Source organism: Marmota flaviventris, chromosome 3, assembly GCF_047511675.1.
Source record: "Marmota flaviventris isolate mMarFla1 chromosome 3, mMarFla1.hap1, whole genome shotgun sequence".
NCBI classification, from domain to species: Eukaryota; Metazoa; Chordata; class Mammalia; order Rodentia; family Sciuridae; genus Marmota; species Marmota flaviventris.
This window is the reverse complement of record NC_092500.1, coordinates 167965213-167970541: the sequence shown is the minus strand read 5'-3', so window position 1 is coordinate 167970541 and position 5329 is coordinate 167965213.

The following is a 5329-nucleotide window of genomic DNA, read 5'->3' as shown; positions in this document are numbered from 1 at the left end:
GGCCTTTCTTCTCTTGCTTTGGAAAATAAACACTTCTGTTTACCTTTTCTTCAATATGGGTTGACAACCAGCCCTGAAGGTCTAGATGAAAAAGAAAATACAACATAATACTTGCTATTGGGTAGTCTCTTTGAAAGTGCCATTAAATTCATTTTTTATGATCTGCCCTTCAAAATCCACCATGCTAACAATGTGGGAAAAAACTATTAGTTCTGAACAAAAGAAAAAACTGTCTTCCAGTAACTTATTCAGGTTGTGTTTACTCAACAAAACTAACTGGTAATGTTCACCAGTTAAACAGTATGCCCCCAAACATTTTTGCCTGACAAGAAGAGCATTCCAAAGAGGAAGAAAGTTTCAGAATAGTAAAACTTCCATTAGCTTCATTGATGAAACTTATCTGTACATAGCTAAAAATGCAGTGTTGGGGGAGAGTTAGGGTCAGGTTTTAAACTTAAATTGGTTAGACTCTCTATATTGATAAAATCAGTTCTCTATACTTACATTAGCTACATTGATAAAATTCAATTCTCTATGGTTAGATTAGCTAATTAAATTCAGTGCTCTCTCTGAGTAATTGTCTAAAGCAATACGTGTTATGCTCTGATGTAGTCCAGTTCCTTCAACTAGTTTCAAGGAAATTTTAATAGGAAGCGTCAAGTTATTCTTATGAAGGTTTCCATTACAAATCAGTATATAACTTTTCTCTAGTTATTTTATGAACCTGTTGTTTATACTGTAAATCTGTCCTCAGGTCAATTCTAATGGTCTTTAATATGTGAAAAAAAAAAAAAAACTAGAATTTTATTAAATCCCCAAGCAGGATAATATATTTAAAATTAAATGTTCACCAGTACAAGAAAAACTGGTTACATTATTTCAGTAGAAAACAGTATGTCTGAGGATTAGTTCTCTGCCAGCCTTTCACAAGTGGATTAGACAGCCAGAGTTACCCTTGAGTTCTTCCTGCTGAGATTTTACATTAGGGCAGAGGAGGTTTTTTCCCCATCTGTCATTCAGCAAGATTATGAAATTATAATAGTTTTGAGGTGTTTTCATGTTGAAAATGAAGCAGTTTTCCCTCTAAAGCCATTCTTTCAAATTTAGGACAGAACTATGACAACTATAAATTCCATATTTAATATTTAACCTAATTTATTAAACTCCACTCCTTGATCAGCTGACCTAATCATGGAATTGTGAAAAGATTCAAACTATCACTAAAACATCAGAAACTCATTGATTTGTGGTTTGATAGACTGCTTGGTGCTGCAGAACGTAAGACAAGACAAATTTGGCTTTTGCCCTTGAGATCTGTTGGATCTAAGGCAAGACTGATACAGACTTAAAAGACATGCAGCACTGAATAGCGTCATAGATCATGTTGCTGTGCTCATCTTAAACATCGCAAAGCATATTTCCAAAAATTTCATACCAACTGGTAGAAATAACCCACGAGAAACCCAGTGATGCTCAGAGGTGAGTGCTTCACCTGACAACAGGGCTCAGAAGTCTTTACTTCCATCCCCTTAGTCCTAACCAAAGGCCATGCTTTTTGCTTCAGTGACACAGAAGCATGTCTCAGCAAATAGGAAATCAGCTGCACAATTTAAACCGGCATTGTTCAAACATAACCTTTCTCCTTATCTTTAATATAGTGGGTCAAAATTCCACTCTTCCTATTAGAATGGTGTGTTAGGATATCTAAATGAAATTATGAAGATAAGAATCAAGTCCTGATGTTTTGTTTTAAAATTTCTGTTTGCAGTTATACTTCAAAGTTGATCCCCTTCTCCACCATTGGGTCCACAGAAGCAACTGGGCAAGCCAAGCAGTATACTGGGCAAAACACCATTTCTCTTCACTTGAAATCCTTACCAATGAAATTATTCCATAGGACACTGGGCATGGTTTTAGCATCCTACCCAAAGAGCTGCCAATCCCAGTTCTAAAATTCACAAATAACTATTTTTTTTAACTCTCTCATGCCTTAGATAATTTAACAAGCTTTACAGCCTATTGTACCTTAAGCTTAATTCTATATCAGATAAAACATCTTTGAAGTAAAAATAGAGAAAGCATTAGGCCTAATCTGGTTAAAAGGTTCTGGCTTTCATTGATTGATTGATTCCATTCATTCAAACCTATACTTAGTGCTGCCTAGAAGCCAAGGGGTCATTCATTAAAGAGATGATTAAATGAGAGAATTCTTGACTATCATGAGTTGTAGACCAGAGGTAAATTAGGGGAAGGCAATCATGTATTTAAATGAATGTAATAAAGAATAATAGTTCTATTTCTTTTTTAAGTGCTTATCTGAATAACATACCTAAGGTCATACGTGCCACTTGGGTGAAAATTTGTATGATGTAGCCCCACAGTGGCACGTGTCTGTAATCCTAGCACTCAGGACGCTGAGGAGGAAGGATTATTTGAGCTCAGGAGTTTGAGACCAGCCTAAACTGAAAGACCTAAGTAATCTCCACTCTCAATCCCGCCACCCTGCTACCCAACCCTGACTTGGAGGCTCCCTTGCATGACTGTGCACAGATCCTAGGGCAGGTCCATGGCATCAGAGAAGACCTCAAGGACCAGCCTTTGCCAGCTTATCTGGTTTACAGATGGGAGCAGCTTCATTCAACAAGGTCAGAGGTATGTGGTAACAGAGACTGAAGTGGTATGGGCTCAGCCCCTCCCAAGGGGAACATCAGCCCAGAGAGCTGAACTGATAGCCTTGACTCAAGCACTAATGCTGGGGAAAGACAAAAAGCTGACTGTTTAGAGTGATAGCCAGTATGCTTTTGCCACGGCCCACATACATGGCGCCATCTATAAGGAAAGAGGGCTACTGACAGCCAAGGGAAAGACTATAAAAAATAAAGAAGAGATATTGGCCCTCATTACCGCCCTATGGTTGCCTAAGAAATTGGCCATTGTCCACTGTCCAGGACATCAGAAACCTAAGGACATGGTGTCTAGAGGGAACAATCTGGCTGATAGAACTGCTCAGGGAATAGCTATGCAAAGAGAGACTGTGATGATAGCCAACCTGCCTGACCCGGGCCCTGAAGCCTACCAGAAATGCCACTATATTCCAAGGAGGATTTAGAATGGATTAAAGAACTGCCTATGACTCAGTGCCTTAATGGTTGGTGGCAAATATGGATATAAGTACCTTCTAGTTTTTATAGATACCCTTTCAGGATGGGTAGAAGCATTTCCAACCAAGCGTGAGACAGCTCAAGTAGTGTAAGGGTAAAAGAAATTGAAGTTAAAAGGTAAAAGACCGGGCATTGTAAAGTTCCTAAGCTGCAAGGCCTGAGTTAAAAAGTGAAGTACTAGGTATTGTTAAGTTCCTCTGCTACACCCAGAACCTGAAATTCCTGAGGCAGTTAAGATAACGTCCTACTGGCCATTTAGTTGATTAATAGCCTAGGGCCCTGTGCAGCTTGTCACGTAGGCATACAGGGCCCGAACCAATCAGTTTGAAAGTGTACCCCGCTTAGGAGTGACCAATCACACCCCCCCCACACCCGACCTGTTCCCACCAATGAATGTACTAATCAAGTTTAAGAATTGTTGTTTGATGATGATTTGTCCTGATGCAAAGCCTCCGCCCTCTCCAAAAAGTGTACTTAAACAGTGCTCAGCCCCAGCTGGGGGCTCTGGGCTGCTCTCCCTTCTTGAGTGAGCACGGAGCCCCAGCGCGCTGGAATGGATCTCCAATAAATCCCCTTCTGCAATTGCATGAGTCAGTCTCTTGGTGGTCTCTTCCTCCAACGCTTCGCCGGACCCTTACAGTAGTAGTTAAGAAGTTGCTGGAAGACATCTTACCCAGGTACAGCTTCCCAGTCTTGATAGGGTCGGATAATGGACCAGCCTTTGTGTCTAAGGTAAGTCAGGGACTCATGTCTATTCTTGGGGCAGATTGGAAATTGCATTGTGCTTACAGACCCCAAAGTTCAGGACAAATAGAGAGAATGAATAGAACTCTAAAAGAGACCCTAACCAAATGGACCATGGAGACTGGCGGAGACTGGGTAGCCCTCCTTTCCCTATGCCCTGTATAGGGTACAAAATTCCCCTTATAAATTAGGAGCCACTCCCTTTGAAATTATGTTTGGCATACCCCTCCCTATAATTCCCTGCTTGTCTGAACACCTGCTTGTAGAATTTGATGACTCTGACCTCTTATGTTCCCTAAAAGCCCTGCAACAAGCCCACCAGGACATGTGGCCCCACCTCAAAGCTCTGTAGGAGACAGGACCCCCTCCTCAGCCGCACAGCTTCCATCCCGGAGACTGGGTCTACATAAAGAGACATGACAGGACTCACTGCAACCTCGCTGGAAGGGACCGTAAGTTGTGATCCTCACAAAGCCCACCGCTCTCAAGGTTGAATCGCCACCTGGATCCACTACTCTCATGCAAAGCCAGCGGACCCATCCTCTGTGAGGAGCGACTTCATTCCCGATTCGAACTCCAAGTGGCAAGTTACTTGCCATAAGAACAATTTTCTTAAACTTAAGATAAGGCAAGAAAGAAAAAAAAAAGATAAAGCGTTTAAACCCTAGTTAGGATGCTATATTATTAGGCTGGCTGCTTATTCTTGCTTACATTAGTACTGTTCATTGTAATAACCCCCATTTTCCACATAAGTGGACCTGGGTAATCCAGAATCCAGCAACTGGACATAACATAGTCTTGGCAACTCAGGAAGGACCCCAGATATGGTTCCCGGACTTAGAGTTCGATCTTTGCCAGTTGGCTGAGGGGTCATGGAAACAAACAAAACAAAAAGGCTTTGACACACCCATCCATTATATGAGAAAGAGGTACCTGAGCTCTGATGGCTCAAATGGTCCTCCCTGTAAAATGGACACCTGGTACATGTGCCCCTCCAGAATGTGGGAGTTCTACAGAATATTATTGCAAGCAATGGGGATGTGCGACTAGTGTGGGAGGGTCTGGAGCCTGGGAGGTCACCAGAAGTAACTTAGTAAAATACTCCAGACCACATAATGAGAACTCCTGGATACAAGTCAGATTCACCCCATTATGCCTAAAAGTACCCAAATACCTAAGACTACCCAGAGGATCCCTGAGGAAAGGGACCTAAACTCTCCACCTGAACTGCCCCACCTACTTGTGCCCTGCATTTCAGAGGAGAACACCTTGGGAGCTCCCTTGCGGAAACTACTGCTAAAAACCTATGATGTTGTGAACAAAACCCAGCCCCAGGTGACAGAGTCCTGTTGGATGTGTTATGATATGCAACTCCCCCTTTATGAGGGGATAGCTCTCCCAGGAAGTTATACACTGACTAGCAA